Below are 17844 nucleotides of genomic sequence, written 5' to 3'. Positions count from 1 at the left end.
GTCAAGGGTCACTTATTTCATCTAGGAATATAACAAGGGTCACTCAAGTGATGTGCAACTATAACGCGATTCATCTAAGTTATCTGGAAATGTATTACGGGCCTCTTGAACGATCTGGAACTGCGCTGTAAATGAGTGGCGAACCATTTAAGTGATGTGGGAATGTGCCGTGCGTCACTCATGTGGTCTGTGAATATGCCACGGGCCAATCAAGTCACGTTGAACTGCACCGATGGTCACTCAAGTGACCTAGAAACGCTTCGCTTAGTTGATTTTCATAATATTAGGTTTGAGGTCACAGTCACATTAGATGACTTCGAGGGCCACATTTGGCCCGCGGGTCATGAGTTGAAGAGGCCCCCCGGGTCTAAAGCTTTCTCTATCGGTAGAAATGCACCGATTGTCACCTTCATTAGATTTTTTTAGCGAACCTACAATCTCGGACGCTTTTTTGGAATAAATCCGATTTCAAATCATCGGTAAGTCTTGTTATTATTTGCACGGATTTTATTTTTATCGGAATTTCTTCGAAGTGAAGAATAAGGAACGCGACTTTTCTGCCTAAAATGAAGAGTAATGTAATTCAATATCTGAAGATGATTGATCTCATTTTTGAATCATCTCTCATCCAATTCTTATGTGTATATTTTCCTTCAGATAAAATCTAATTCCCGATCTAAAGGAAAACATCGGTGTTATCCCGGGAACGGATCTAATCTCTCAACGGCAATGCGATTTACTGTAGGCGAGGACAAATAACGGTTGTTTCCAAATCTGAGATAAAAAATACTTAAGCTGAAGTACCCGGAGCGTGTTGAACTGGTTTTACGAGCGACGTGAATCTAAGATGGGTGACGTGTATACAGAGGCGCATTTATGGTTTTGCCGCCCCTCTCCACGACCTCCTATATAACCTTATCTAGGTGGTCGTGCCCTCTCTCGTTCCAGTCTGATTCTCTTAACCACTCATTCGTCTCCCTGTGCAAAAACCCACTTAACTCCCCCACGATACTGTGCCTGTATTTCTCTTTCGATCACTCACATGCTTGCATGCCCCTCCCCACATTCTGGAGCTGGGCCTCTAGGTTGGGATTTTAGGCAAGTTTCCCCTCCCCCAAGCCAGACTTTCCACAAACACTTCTACAGGTAAATGTCGCTGGCCTCAGGAATGAAGCCCGGGACAATTACCAACGTGTTTTTTATCCATGCTATAAATTCACTATAGAAGGGACTGTGAAAGTCTAGCTTGGGTACCCGCCAGCTATATACCTCTAGCTTGGTATCTTTACCAGCCTAGGGGTACTGCTTCAGGATGAGACGCCATGGATACTCACATGCTTGCACAAACTGTGGGTCACTCTTTTAGTTTTTCAATAAACTGGTTCCTCGCTCTCCAGGTCACTCTTTTAGTTTTTCAATAAACTGGTTTCTCGCTCTCCAGGTCACTCTTTTAGTTTTTCAATAAACTGGTTTCTCGCTCTCCAGGTCACTCTTTTGGTCATTCACGCGCTTACACAATCTGGATCACTCTTTTGGTGACTCTTTCGGTCATTCACATGCTTGCACACGTTCTACGTCACTTTGGCTCCTCGATATCTAGGTCATTCACATGCTTCCAAACTCTTTAGGTCACCCGTTACGTAACTCACTGACCTAGTCCCTCGCTCTCTAGGTAGAGATGGATTAAGGTTTTACTGCCTGTATGTTATACAAATTTTGCCACCCTTCTAATTTTCTTGACCACTCGACCATAATTCCTGTATTCGCCACCCCTCCGAATTTTCCGCCCTGGGCTATAGCCAGCTAAGCCCCCCCCCGTAAATACGCCACTGTGAAGACGCAAGATGGGCGTCGTGAGCGCAACGTTCTAATCCCCGTGAGGATAGGGTTATCAGACGTCCTCCTTTTTTATGTCATTTCAAGCGTCCTCCTACGTTTCGGAAAGCTCGCTCTCCTTTGTTCTCCTTTTCAAGTTTCTGGAATAATTTTCTTTTTTTTCTTAAACAATTTTTTTCTCACTTTGAAACATACATCTTCATTACCATGAACAAAGGATCTGGACCAATAGCCGTCGAAATTCCCAGAACTTTTTTATTTTGTTCTTGCGGTTCTGTTTTAATCGGGAAAAATTATTGTTGTGGCCAATTTTATCGGTCAGAATAGTGGCACCATGTGACGTCACTAAGACTGCGTGTGCATGCGTCTTCCCTTCTCAGTTTTCGAACCCGGTAACCCTATCTGGTAGGAGTGGTTTCTCGAAATCTTATGTAGATAGTGACCTTCCTCTTGTTCTGAAGGTCAAGTGTGCAAAATTTCATCAAGATCGGAATAAAACTGTAGATTTGTAGGAATTTCACACACGGGACACTATATACATATATATATACACGTACATAGATTGAGCTGTGTAATTAGAATTGTAAGGGGTTGATCTGTTCCAAGCATTCTGTAGCTGCAACCAATGGTTAGATCAACGTCAATCTTTGTGCACATGTTAGTGCTGCTACCTATCTTCCATATTTTGAAGTGAAAATGTGGCAGATGCCTGAATTTTCGTGTTATGTAGGTATCGTGTCGAAGGTCCGCATGCTCTCTGCAGAGAGACTTTTTCAAATGAGAGGCCAGCTCTCGCAGCTTGGGTAAATACAGAGAGGGGAAAAAAATACCCCAGTCTTTTGGCTTGCTATGTTTTCGTTCCAATTTCTGCTTTCTCCTGAGAAAGCGTCTTCTGTAAAGGCCGGGACTACAAGTGAGAACTTGAAAAATGCAACCAATAAACATATTTGCTACATTCACTCGAGTGTAACCGATGAGCTTATTGGCTGCATTTTTCAGGTTTTATAAAAGAACTTTTACAAAACTTTTATAGTGTAATGCTGGCCTAAAAGGATCTTCAGAGAAACCGGCCTTCTAGAGAAATTACATTATAGAGAGGAGAAATTGTGTAGGACAGGGAGTTCTTAACATTTATGTTCCGCGGACCCTTTGTGCCAATAAGATTAAGCCTACAGACCTTTCAAAAAAGGGGGCTCGTGACGTTTTTTCAGCCGCAACCCAAAAGCAGCAACAGTACGGTTACAAATGCTACGTTACCCATGGATAGGACTGTTGGTTTTTCGGTAATAAGTCATTCATAACAGGACTGTAAGTGAATTTATACGACTCATCTAGGAAACCTCTGCGAATAAAGTTTTAGCGTGACTCATAGCTGAAAAACCCTTGGTTGTAAATGGATTCATTTGACCCTTCTCAGAAGCCCCCCCCCCCCCCGAGAATAAAAATTGGGTCGTGACCCATGGCTCAGAAAATCCGTGTGAACCGATCTCCCCACAGAGAGCAACAGGCCTACAACGGTACAAATATTTAATCCTAACACTTCACTCGAAATTTGAAGTACAGATGGCAGCACTAAAAATTCACAAACAACATTACATACGCACTCAGACTGTCAGCTACACACACACACACACACACACTATTTCGGTACAACCAAAGCTTCCTAGATGTACTAGTATCTGGGAGATTTTGGTACAACTCAAGTAGTAAATTGCCTATGGCAATAGACCGCAGTTGTGCTCGGTTTGAAAGAAAGCTTAAAACCCTTGTCTGTAAGTGGATTCGTTTGACCTTTCTCTGGAGTCTCCTGCGAATATGTTTGATTTGTGACCCATAGCTCAAGAGGCCCCCGGCTGTAAGGGGATTTGGATTACCCATCTCGGAATCCCCTTCAACCTATTAGGTTTAGAACCTCCCTGCTTTAACATGGATGATATCCAGTATTAAGCGATGTTAAAACAAGGAGTAAATTGTTTTCTTATTCAAGTTCACGGGCCCCGGAAGCCTCTCCAAGGGCTCCTGGTTAAAAACCAACGATGCAGGGTAAAATTTCGTACTTGAAAAAATTATGGGGGGGGGGGGGAATTGACAATGTTCTAATTTTTTATAACTCATCAATTTTACATTGTGAGAAAATGTAGTATCGATCCCACTACTGGTGGTAGCTGCAGAATGTATTTATAAATATTCTCCTGGTAGGATTTAGAACTGTTTAGGGGAAATGATTGAAAATAAATTATTTTGTGTCCTAAAAATAGGGAAGCGAAGAAAACAAAAGCATGGTGACTTTAGAGAGAAAGTAATGATATCTGACATGACGGCCGAAGCATTTTCAGGCTGCACTCAGTAACGTAAACAATGTTGTTCATCATGACATGAGCTACGGTTCGCCATTTGCAAGTAAACATCGCAGTTTGTCACCGACCAGTTCGACTGGTGACATTAGTGACTCTCATCACGCATCATCTCTGCAGCAGCTTAAATGCATCTCATCACGGAAAGGCAAAAACATGAGCATCTGGATTGACTGAAAATTCCCCACCATGCAATTTACCGATGACAAATTTCACCGCCCATCAATTTACGATGAGAAAATTCATCGCCCCTTAATTTACCGATAGGAGAATTCACCGACAAATAATTCACCACTACGCAGTTTACCGATAAGAAAATTAACCGTTGGGAAAATTCACCGCTATGCAATTTTTATCGATAAAAAAATTCACCATTTGGAAAATTCATCAATAACAATTCACCGCCACACAATTTACCGATAGGAAAATTCACTGGTGGAAAAATCACCACCGGGAAAATTCACCGACAACAGTTTTTCACCAGTGTGTGAGTGACAGAGTCATTGGAAAGTGAATGAATATGTGAGCTTGTGAGAGACTGAATGAGTTGGTAAATGAGCTAGCGAAAAAACGTTAGTAAGTGACTGTATGAGTGAGCGAGTGAGTGATCGTACGAATGATAAAGTGAGCGACAATATAAGTGTATTCAAGTAATTGGGTGGGTTTCCGAGTAAGTGAATTACCGTATTAGCGATAAGGTGAGTGGGTGATTTACCATTTGAGTAAATGACAGTATGAACGACCAAGTGAGTGGGTAAGTCAGAGATTGAGTGACCGTATGGTTGAACAGGTGAATGGATGAGTGATCACGTGAGTGAGTCAGTGACCATATGAGTGACTGAGTGAGTGTATGAATGATCGAGTGAGTGAGTGAGTGACCGTATGAGTGACTCATTCACTTGCTCATCTGCTCACTCACCCACCAACTCCCCGACTCACTTGATCAATCACTCACTTGCTCACTCATATTTTTATCCACTCACTATGTTACTGTCGGTGAATTGTTGGCGATGAATTTTCCGCGCACATAGCATCTGCGGTATCTAGAGAGTGAAATTCAGTTCTATTTCGAACGAAATTATCTTCAATAACATGAAAATTTCAAATAATGCTCATTATTATTATTATGATATTACATTACCCATTCATAAACAAAGTTTGCGTTTCAAATAATCTGGAATTTTATACTCCTAATTTTAAAAATATGAATTTTTTTCTGAATTTATAGATTAATTTTTCCCTTGGCACTACTGCAATTATTTCTTCCCCGCAATTATCATAATTATGACGGTCTAAACAAATATTTTTTCCCCCTCCGTCTCTCGTTTAATGAGAGCCATAAAAAAGTATAATGAGAATTTTTTTTGTTCTCGTTAAGCGTAATTACATGATTGTTCTCTCATCGTAAAAGAGGAAAAGTTCTCATCAAGGCGCGGTAAATCTTGGTTCGTTTGTGGTTATCAGCACTTCATGCATTAGTTAATGCTTTGAAGGAGAAATCGATTTGAAATCGAATTTGAAAAAATAATAATTCAGAAATAATCTAGAAATTAAATTCCCGTGGGATTCTGACTACTCAATTCAAAGCGGAAAATTCTAAAAATAGTTCCAGAGACTCAATTATATTTATTTAGAATCAATGTTGTACACGGTACAGTATTTAGAAATTTGAATTTTTGTTTTATAATTTTTAAATAATTATGATTATTATTAGAGCCCTGAAGTTCGGGCAAAATGCCAAAAATGCATTTTTTTTTGCTTATTTTTAAACTTTTTTTTGTCAAAATGCCCTTTTTGAATTTCTTCTGCCATAAATGTCTATTTCAACACATCCTTATCCGTGAATTTTAGAGCCCGTATTCTGCAGAACTTTGATATTTTTAGCATTGAGAATTTCAAAATGATTATTCTTTTTAGAATTCTCAACTTTTAGCACTAATTCCTATCAGAAAACCTCCTCCCAGTATATTTAAGCACAAAAAAAGTAAGTTCCTAAAAAATAAAAATTGGTATTATGGAAACATGTGGAAAGTAACAAAGACTTTCTTTCTCTGCTATACATAGCTTTCAGACATCCTAACAATCAACAAACCGTTAACCACATTGTATTGTAAGAGTGCTTATTAATTATAACAAACAGAACTACAATTACAATTATTTACTAATGCATGAACTTTGCTTTAGCTGGATGGTGTTAGACCTGAATTTTTTTTGTTTCAGACAGTCGCTGCACCATGCATAAGAACACGTGGGAAGTTTTGTTTCTCCACACGCTTCACATTACATGTCTTGTTCACGCATTACACAGCATTGTAGGTAACCGGAGGACTCTAGATTTGAGGCTCATATTTCATTTTGATTTTTTTACACCACGAATGCGTTGAACAAAACCATGTCAAGTCATTTTAGATGAGGTAAAAATTATCTCCGAAATCGGACAGATCTTATAATTCGACACCTATCTGATCGAATATAAAGCTTAACGTTAGAAAATTCTGTGAAACATGCGGCTATTATGAAAATATGTTTCTTTTAAAATAATTCCACATGAAAACTTTGTATATATAGTTCGGATACAATAAATTATTATTCTTCAATATCGGCTAGCATTATTTTGCGCGTTAGCTGACTACGTATTTAACATTCGAATCACTCCGGACTTGAATTTGAGTTATTAGAAACATTGATAGCATCAGACCGATCAATTTAACTTGGCTAATAATTCAGTCATCACTAACTACTATTGAGACAGTAGAAGCAATAAGTGCTACCTATTTCTTAGACAGTTTTCGGATCCTTAATATCTTAGTTTTTAGTTATTTGAATTATTATAGTTATTTATTCCATTAATTATAAATGCATTTTTTTAGCGCCTTTTTTTTATGGGCATAAACTTCCGGGCTCTATTTATCATATATGGCATCTCCGAGTTCTTAGCGTTCTTTCCCCTTTTCACATGTGTCGTTTCATCAGTTGCTGTATTTAAAAAAGGTTTAAATCATAAACAATCTCTGAGATAACACGGGGAAGCTGAAAGACTGCTGAGATTTTTAGTCCGGCTTTTATCTTAACTGATGCACAGTATTTTGGATATTTTATACAGGATACTAGGAGAGAAGAGTAATGTGCTGTAATCTAGGATCGTAGAAGGGGGGGGGGGGGAGTCGAGATAGTGTATTTTTGCAGCAAAAAATAAACCTCCATCGGGGACGAGATATCTCGTCTCAAAGCAAATGGAAGAAATTCACACTATTTCTTTTCTCATCATCGCGAATCTTCATTCCAACCCTATGAATGGAAATTATTTCCCCTCCCCGTTCACCTCAGCATTTCCTCCTTTTTTATCGTCTTTCTTCTGTTATGTTTAAATAATATAGCTGTAAATAATAGAGCTGTATAAATAATATTTATTCTCCCTGCATGACGATCCCCCCCCCCCCTATTTCTAGCATGCGAAACAAGGAAACTAATTTTCAAGATTTATCGCCGATACTTCAGATACTGATCGTCCAAATTTGTTGCCAAAAGCCTGTACGTGGACGGGCTAAAACATATTTTCCAGAGAATGAAGCCGTTTTTGCATGACAGGTATGCGAGATGAAAATTTATATTTGCAACCATAATCATATTATAATTGATAAGTAATTGATGAAAGTAATCATAATCCCCTTGATTTCAGAAAAGAATCAAAATTCAAATAGGCTTCGTTGAAAATTAGGTTAAAGAAACAAGACATTCTTATAAAAAAAATAGTTGGGAATATATCCTTAATATACGTGTCATATGGTCACCCTATTTATGTGTTGTTCTTGTTTTTATTCAAATTGAGGCGATGCGTTTCTCAAACTTACAGAAATATTTATGAGGTTTATGGAGATGACTCTTTACGTGTAAAACAACACGAATTCTCGAAATTTTAAATCTGGAAAAGTCTGTCTGGAAGGGTTAGTACCATATTATGGGACATGTAGCCAGTGACGAGGCCCATAAAGTCGGAAATCAAAACTGACGAACGATTCTGAAAATTCTTATATGAACAGTTTACAAACATTTCGTGGAACTACTAGTCAGATAAAAACTGTATGAATGGATATTCAGTATGCGACATGCTTCTGAATCGCATAGAATAACATCAGTTGGCTTTTTTTTGGCCACTCTGATGTACCTGATTATATCACATCTTAATCCAGAGACGGATTTACGGTTTTGCCACCCACCTGTGGGCACCACGAATATTGCCACCATTCTGCCACTCTAGTCCTATTTTCTTGATCACTCATTCCTGGAATTCACCACTCTGTGCTATAACCCGCATGCCCCCCCCCCTCCCAACTCCTGAAAATACAGCTGTATCTCTAGGTCACTCTTTAGGTTAGTCACATGCTTGCGTACTCTTTTGGTCATTCCCATGCTCACACTCTTTTGATCATTCACATCCTTGCACACGCTCTAGGTCGGGGGTCTCCAACGTAGAGTTTCTCGCGGAACCCTTGATGTTTATAAGGCTGTTCAGTGGAACCCTCGATGATAATGAGGCTGCTTCATTGAACTTGAACAAATTTTTATGTTACGACAACTCAGATGTTTATCTGAGTTGTCGGTTTTTTACACTATAAACTCAATATTGAGGAGTAACTACTAAAGATCTGAGTGTAGGAGGCCTGGCTGTATGATGTTGGGAAGGAAGGGCATGATGATCACAGAGATGCTCGTGAGGAAAGGGCAATTTTTATTCCCACATGAAATGTGTCCTCTAATTTTGTTATCTTCCTGTGATGTTATATTGTCTTTTCTTTTTCATCTGCACTGGCCTGTTTCTGTGTGTAAGCATAGAATTTCAAAATAATATATTACCTTATACAATATGAGCGATATACCTTTTACAACACAATATACCTTATACAATACAATATACCTTATTCAATACAATATATCTTATACAATACAATACAAAATAATATATTACCTTATTCAATACAATATACCTTATACAATACAATATACCTTATACAATACAATATACCTTATACAATACAATATACCTTATACAATACAATATACCTTATACAATACAATATACCTTATACAATACAATACAAAATAATATATTACCTTATACAATACAATATTTGGCTGATAAATTTCTTTTTTTACCCGTTTGTTGGTTATGGGCAAAGAAATGTTAAATTATGTTGATATTAATGTGTGTATGCAAAACAATAAGTTCACAAAATATAGACATTTAGAGTCTGAGGATGACTAAAGAGTGAGAGTACTCCCGTGTACACAGAGTTTCTGCTGAACAGAAAAAATTTCCCTAAATTGTATAAGGCAGTATGGTACTTTTTTATCATTCCGCACAGATATCGAAATTCCTTGCGCAGAGATAGAACAGGTCTGTGCAGGTGAAATTAAAGAGAATGTGCCCACTATCTGCAAAATAAAAAGGATATGTGGGCAATACAAATTTTGCCGCAATGCATCATTCATCCATTCTAGTCTAGTTTTCTTGACTACTCATTCCCCCAAATTAACAGCCCCGGACTATATCCTGCTAAGCCCCTCCCCCTTCCCATACCGTAAATATGTCTCTGTGTCACTATCTTTTGGTCGTTCACATGCTTTCGTCCCTCACTTACCAGGCCATTCTCTTCGCCACTCATATACTTGAGCACTGTTTTGGTCCTGCACGTTAAAATCTCGTTAAAATTCAAAACAAATATCAGCAACAAGAAAGTCTTCTCTGGAAGCTCTCCGGGATCCGTAATTTTTAAGGGTTCCGTGGCGTTGGCGTTTGATCACGCGGAACCCAAAAAAAAAAACTATCACGGAACCCCAGTTGGAAACCCGGGGGTTAGGGTCACTCTTTAGGTCACTCTTTTGATCATTCACATGCTTGCACACTAGGGCAGTAGCGTGCCTTCTCGGGGCCCCCATGAAAGGGTTATGCTCAGAAAAAAGAGAAGTTTGCCCTTTCCCCTTCCCATTCGACTCGGGAGGCCGAAATTGTCATGGTTGCCCCAGCCTAGTTACGGGCTGTTTCATATTATCTAGGTCAGGCTTTTGGTCATTCACATGCTTGCAAATTCTCTTAGTCACTCGAGGTCACTAAATGACCCAGTTCCTCGCTCTCTGGGCAGAGGCGGATCTGTAGTGGGCTATGAAAATTTTGCCGCCCTTCTCCAGCGCCATCTTAACGCGTAGACCCATCCGGGTACGGCCCGGGGGGCCTCACGATAACAAGATCTGATTACAATTATTTTCAAGAGTAGGTATGTGAACTGGTTCGCAGATATGTCTAGTCATGTAATAAGGCCTCAGAAAAATCACTTTTTTAGAGGCATCTCTGATGCTCTTAACACGGCTAATGCCCGTCTCCATTTTCTTGACCAGATTCCTCAGATCTGCCGCTCCTCTTGCTAAGTCCCAGGGGCGTACGCAGGATCGACCTTTGAGGGGGTACAAAAATTTTCTTCCCGAGAAATTGGTTAGAATAGCACATAAAAGATATTTTCTTCCGATATATTAACTACTTCACCGAAATATTAATTTTTTTTCTAATTTTTGGTTGGCTTACGGGAACGCCTCGTGCTTCCCCCTTCCCTGCATACTCCTCTGCTTGCCCTCTCTGTAAACACGCCACTGTCTCCCACTCGAATAATCTGCTGAATATCGATGTGAATCTTTGCGTATAGGTACATTCATTATTATACCTGTCGAAAAAAAGAAGCTCTCGATAAAACACGTAGAGGAGGCTTCTTGAAATCCAATGATGTTAGTTCAGCGGTCTGGGAGGCGAAATATGGTTGCACCTGCCATGCATTTTCTACCGCTTCACTTTTACCTTAATTGGATTAGGATGTCGTCGCTGCCCGAGAGAAAAAGTTCGTATGTTTACATTATACCAGGAACGATTTTTTTCCTTTAATCTCAGATTGCCGTGAATAGAGAGCTTAATCCCCCATTATCATGATTATCTACTCTCCAAGCGTTTTTTTCCCCAGACTACGCAGAATCTTATTTGATTTATTTTTGAAGATTATTAATAAATCATAATTAACTGAAGCGAGAAAAATTTCCTTAGAATTATATCCGCTGTGCACTCATATCGAGCAAACTTATCAAAAATAGTTTAAATTAAATTTAATTAAAATATCGAAGCTAAAAATAAATCGTAAATGCTGGTATTTGTGTGTGTGCCTCCCCCACCTCTTCCTCCTTTACTATAATTAATATAATTCTTATGTTGAATGCGGGCTACTAATTTACCGATCGAAAATATTGGTATTGAATTCCCAAGAAAACATCACGTTAGTAATTTTTTTTTTCAATGGCGAAAACCTGTGTTATTTAGATTTCTTTTTAACACCACACAAGTTTCTTAAATACAAATACAAAGGCCCCAACAGACAAAATGCCGAACGATTTGGCTGGAAAAAGATGCCCATAAATAATATGGGTGTCGAATACATGTCTACATTATATCAAAAATGCAGCAACCTAATAAGAGCCGTAAAAACCAATAATTATGATAAAGTACTATGGGCAAAAAAGTAATATATACTGCCCATAAAAAATTATGGTTGTATGGATAGCTTCACCATTTATCCCAATATGTTTATCGTATTCCTTTTTAAAACATACACCGAAAAACAGCCTTAAATGCCGAACATATTATATTGAAATATGGATTATAATATGTTCGGTATTCAAGGCTGTAATATTTGTGTAAATAGGGTCACTTACAAACGGCATTAGAGAAATTAATCCACCACATTTTTAAGTCATTTAAGTTCCAATTCATGTCTAAAGAACTAGCTATTTTCAAACTATGATTTGGGAGTCTCGTGAGTTCTAAATTACATCTTGAGATCTCTCGAGTTTTAAACCATATCTTGAGGTGGAAAACCAGCATTAGTTCACAAAGGGGGAAGTCACGTGTAATCAACCTCCTTTGCTTCTATGGTCACGTGACTAAGACTTTGGGGAAAGGCAATAACGCCCCAATATAATTCTGATTATCTTGATTTCCAGAAGGCATTCGATCGTGTCCAACATGGTAAAACCTTGAAGCGTTTACATGCGATTGGGAGTGGAGGCAGTTTGTTGAATCGGATAGAATCGTGGTTAAAAGATTGGTCAGAACGGGTTATGGTGAACGGAGAATTCTTTAATTGGACAGGTGTGAAGAGTGGAGTCCCTCAGGAAAGTGCCCTTGGGCCCCATACTTTTCCTTTTACTTTTTATTGATGAACTCGATCAGGGTATCGACGTTACTGTTAGCAAAATCGCAGATGACGTGAAGCTAATGGGGGGTAGTTGGGAATCCAAGCGATGCGAAATGTGAGAAAATGACCGAAAAAAGGGAAAAAGATGGCCAAATCTATTGTTCTTATCACTTTGGCCCCCCCCCCCCGAAATGAAAGTGGTCCTCCCCGAACGAAATTTCTGGCTACGGGCTTAAATCTGGGTGTTGTTATTGATGAGCGGCTTTTAGATTTTTTGAACATTGTTCAACGGTGGTCAAAAAATCAAATATAGAGTGCTCGGTTTCATTTTTAAAAAGGTCTCTTCGCGTTCTTTTAAAGTAATCCTTACACTTTTCCAGGGCTTAGTCCGTCATGGATTGGAGTACGCCGTAAGGTTTTGGAGACCATAGAGGGACATAGACTTGGTTTACGGGGGTGCAGAGAAGCTAAGCGTACTCTTGTTGGCACACAAGGCTTGAGCTATGAGGAAAGACTTGATTTCTTGAATATATTTACATTAGGGCCGCTCAAGAATTAAGCCAGTACAGTTTTTAGCAATATTTTACCCCCCCCCCCACATTGTCAGCAAAATTTCGTCAGCTCTGCCCCTACCTCCTACAGCATGTTGGGATGAAAGACGTACCCCTCGATGATCAAAATCTTTTTTTTTTTCATGAAAAAAATATTATAAAAAAAAATTAACATTTTGGAAGAAAATACCTTTATATGCTATTATAATCAATTTCTGTTAATTCCAGTGCTATTTGAAGGCAAACACCTCAAAATTTCTCTTTAAGAAATTTAGTGTGACCCACCCTCTAAGCCATATATGCTGAACCCATGGCCTCGCGGGCCAAACGTGGCCTTAAGTGAACAATTTTGAGCATCGGAATAAAAGTTAGAAATTACTTGTGAACCGGCAAAAAAAAGGAGGAAAATTTCTTAACCTTATTACCTATATTTTACAATGTGTGAGAGGTGGGACCCTCAAATCAAAACAAAATCATTTCTTATAATTATTCAAGTAAAAATTGGTTGTTAGTTTTAAACTTATGTGTAACATGAAAATGAATAGTATATGGTATGATAACATATATGTTTTATTTTTATGGTGCATACAGATGTGAATTTCCTGCGTCATAATACCAGTTACGTATGCATACATTTTTGTCATTTATACAGAGAGAGAGAGAGAGAGAAAGAGAGAAACTTAGCAAGTGCTGGACAAAAAGGAATGATAATAAAAACCTAAATAGCAGCTTTTTGCCTGAAATTGTCATTTTTATAGAAAAAATAACTTCAAGAAATGGGAACAAAATACAGGCATAGCTGACACAAGAAAGTGATCAATAAAATGAATTCAATTTATGCAAATATAAGGCTACAACAGGCAAAATGCCCAACGAGGTGACTGAGAAAAAGATGCCCATAACAAAATAATATGGAAGTCATATATTTCTAAAATACAGGAACCCCATTAAAAATGCAATTATAAAAACTAAAAACTATATATACAATGATGAAATTTCATACAATGCCCATAAAAAATATTTATGGCTGTCTTATCTAAGTGTGGGTAGCTTCTCGATTATATTTAATCTATCGTCAAATCAATATAAATTTAATTAACGAGTAATATCGAAACCTCATTTTATCCGGCATGCCAGAAATCACTAACACTTCCGCTGTGGTGGTCGAGTGGTTATAGTGCCGGACTCGTGATGCGAGGATCCGGGTTCGAACCCCACAGTGGTGGTCGGCTGAAGTTGGTTTTCAGTGGTTCCCAACTTCAAGGCGCAAATGCGAGCCGATCTCCCCGTTAAAAAGTCTCGCCACAGAGAGCAACAGTCCTACAACGATAAATCATTCAATCATAACACTTCACTCATAGTTAGAGAAACTGGTGGCAGATGGCAGCACTCCACATAACAAGCATTACAGAGAAACAAAAAAACTTCACGTCAGGTTTCACTACACGTACACGCACATTCCCGCATGGGTTTCGATTCGTTGGGGGTTCCGCGGGGGTGTGGACGGGGTGCATGTGTGGTGTAGCAGTAGTAGGTAGGGCCTTCAAAACAAACAAAAAAAATGGCTCGGGGATCCATGATGTTCTTAAGACAGCCACCTCGTTGGGCAATTTGCCTGTTGTGGCGTCGTATTTGTATTTGTATAAAATGAAAAACTGCTGTTCCCCAATTTTTCCGGCATGCCGGTAACTATAATTTTAAGATTTACCTCTTTACGATCACGGGCGTAATATTACATCCAAACACCAGTGGAATAAACTCAAACAAGAACTCTCAATGTTTTCTTTCCTCTCTCTTCACCATCGTGAAGCTTTATCTCTACGGAAATTGCTCTTTCTTCTCCTCCTTTCTTTATACTGAAATGTTAATAGCTTTTTTCCACACATATAGTGTATCTTTCTACTATACATGTAAAGGTAAAAGAAAACACTCAAGGTAAAGGTGAAAAAAGAGGACTCTAAAAAAAAACTGTCTTATCTACCTTATCTCTATTATACTTTTTCCTTTTGTATATATCTTTTTTTCTTTCCCCCTTTTTTCTTTTTCTAACGTGTGGTTAAGATAGCACAAGGTTACCAGATTTATCGCCGATTCGTCAAATAGAGATATTGCTATATATAAATAGAGAATTGCTTATTATAACCACTTCATGTACAAGGTTTTGGCAAATTTTTTGCCAAAATCTTGTACATCAAGTTGTTATAATAAGCAATTCTTAACACATGAATCAACCATCTTGTGGGTATCAGGGTTTTTAATAAAAAAACGATATTCATATTGGGATAAATCGAGAAGCTTCCATTCTTGGATAAAAAAAACATAATTTTTTATGGGCAGTGATATATTTTATGATAATAATTATTTTTTTCGGGATAATTGGTTTTTTTTTTGCAAAACAATAGCGGGGCCAGAGGCGTCTTGATACTCTCGCCCCCCCCCCCTTTAGTCCCGAATTTTGTATTGGGAGGATATCCGGTGAGAGAGGGGAATCGGAAATTCAGAAAATGAAAGTCATGAAAATTCAGCTCCATAATTAATTCCTGAAATACTGATGAAAATTCGAGAAAATTTTCTTTTCAGATGAAAATGTAGAATTCCAGAACTATTTGCTTCTAGATGAAAATGCGAAATTCTCCACAAGTCATGAAAGGGATTATTATTACTTTAAGTGCGGGACCTTCCGAAACGCGGGGCCCGGTGTGACCGTGCCTGTCACACACCCTTAAAGGAGGCTCTGATTTTTATGGACATCTCTCTTCAACCACCTCGTTGGGCACTTTGCTTGTTGTGGCCTTTGTATTCATATCACTGTATAATATACTCCAAAGAATCATAATAATAATGTTTCTATATCTCATGACTATAAATCTCGTAATAATAGTAAAAATATTAAAAAAAAAAAACTTTCACGAACTCATTCATGTAGCATTAAATGCTACATTGTAATTCATCAAGCGGAAAGATTGTTATTCCCATTCTTACGTATAAAAAAAACTAAAATCCTCTCTTTCATCCTCGAGCCATTTTGAACCAATTCCAAAAAAAAAGACTAGTTGTTTGTTATGTCTGTCCACGCACGCATGCTTAAAAAAAAGAAACCTGGCAATATTCCGACTGTAAAATACATCTAGAGAGAAGCCATTAATTACTGAAAATATTTCGGAGAAACACGTAAAATTTCTCACCTTCTACGAGATTCTCTGCTTCTTCTTTACTTCTACCACTTCACCTGTTTTTTTGTTCCTGTGAGAATTTTTCCTGTATCTTTTTCCCCTTAAGGATTTTATCGATCAAAAAACGGGAATCGGGAGGGAGTTCGAAACACTTCTCTTTAAATATATAATATATTGTATTTAATTATATTTCTTTCCTATTATTATTATCAATAATAAGATAGGACAAAAATTTAGAGGGATAGAAGGAACCCTGTAGGGCTTAAAATCGACTTCAACGCAAACGCACAACCTCCAGAATGAGAGAGGCCTTGAGGTACTGCTGCAGTCTGTGATTGTATCAATAAATAAAAAAATTAAAAAAAAAGAAGTCACGTATACTACGGACAATGCCGGGTTTCGTGCCACTGGAGGGAAAATCTTGCCGTAAGATGGCGCCTGTGTATGTCGGTGTGTGTATCGACAGTAGTGGGACGCTAGACGATGTAGAGTAGGAGTCGGTTTTTCGAGAGAAATCGATATTTTACTCGGGAGAAGTTTTCTCTCTCCGATGGTGTTCGTCCTTCTAAGGTCGTCTGCGGTCAGAGTAATATATAAATATAGATATATCCTCACACTGAAAATCTCTCTTTGAATCGATATTCCTAAATCGATAAGAATGAGTGGGCATAATATGCTTTTCTGACTGAAATTGAAGTGTGAACAACGCTCTAAGATATCCCACTATGTTTAAAACATCATTTTGGAAGAAAATATCAATATTTTCATTTTTTAAATTTGTATGGAAGCACCATTCGTTGTGATTCCAAAACAGGCATAGTTTTGTATATATGACGCGTAGAACCTAAGTCACATCCAATTTAGTGTTACGTTTTTTTACATGCAAAAGCAATTTGTAAATAAAAACTTTGACTTTGTTTTACGAGGAGTGCAATTTTTGACATTTTACTTGAGTTTGAAACATGATTTCTAAAAAAAATTCATTACCCTTTCATTTCTCGAAGCGTTTTATATGAATAATTAATTTGTTTATTTCATCATTATGGGACATATAATTCGAATTTTTGTCTAAAAATCATACAAGGGGAAGGATGAAAAACCTTCTAGTAATTCCAGAACAAATGCTTCCAGCTGCAACCGTGAATTATAGGAATTTGGAGGATCCCTCTTCTATCGCACTGAAAATCATTGATTTTGTTGCAAGGTCCCAAGGAACGAAAACATGCCTCTGGTCCCCCCCCCCCCCCTCTCGAAACTAATATTTTTAATCGTTTTTTTTCTTTCCGATTTTGAGTATCCGTCGCCATGAAATCTGAACAATACAGCAGGGGAAAAAATTATTTTTCCTTAATCTCCGTCCCTCTTTCTCGAAAATATCCTACTGCTTCAGGGCTCTCTGTTGACAACCAGATAATCTTGTTGTGTGTTTGCCATTATCGGCACCACAGAAAATGTGGCTTAAGACAATAATGATATGTGAGAAAACTCGGTATCTGTAGAATTCCTTGGAGACTAGAAAAACATTTGCGCTACTCGCCAGTGACCAGGCCGCGTAACTTTAAAGGGGAATAATTGTGAGTGATTGGGAATTTCCGGGCAATAGAAAACCACCTTCGACCATTGGGCCCGTTATTTATGATGAGCAGTAAAAATCCCTAGCAATCCTATTATATGTATTCACCCAGTGGCGTCGGAGCCGGGG

General features: G+C 38.2%; 1 protein-coding gene across 1 annotated transcript in view; it reads right to left on the bottom strand.

Annotated features, from left to right (window-relative positions):
* Positions 1 to 16456, bottom strand: part of LOC149064480 (uncharacterized) — a 98670-nt gene extending 82214 nt beyond the window's left edge. Inside the window, exon 1 of the mRNA XM_089254876.1 lies at positions 16155 to 16456. The gene's annotated coding sequence lies outside the window, so the exon portion shown is untranslated. The remainder of the gene's footprint in view (positions 1 to 16154) is intronic.
* Positions 16457 to 17844: the final 1388 nt, after the last annotated feature.

This window comes from Pholcus phalangioides, unplaced genomic scaffold (assembly GCF_987345545.1).
Source record: "Pholcus phalangioides strain wild (caught in Gottingen) unplaced genomic scaffold, Ppha-v1.0 ptg000042l_1, whole genome shotgun sequence".
In the NCBI taxonomy this organism is placed as follows: domain Eukaryota; kingdom Metazoa; phylum Arthropoda; class Arachnida; order Araneae; family Pholcidae; genus Pholcus; species Pholcus phalangioides.
This window is presented reverse-complemented; position numbering and strand designations above follow the sequence as displayed.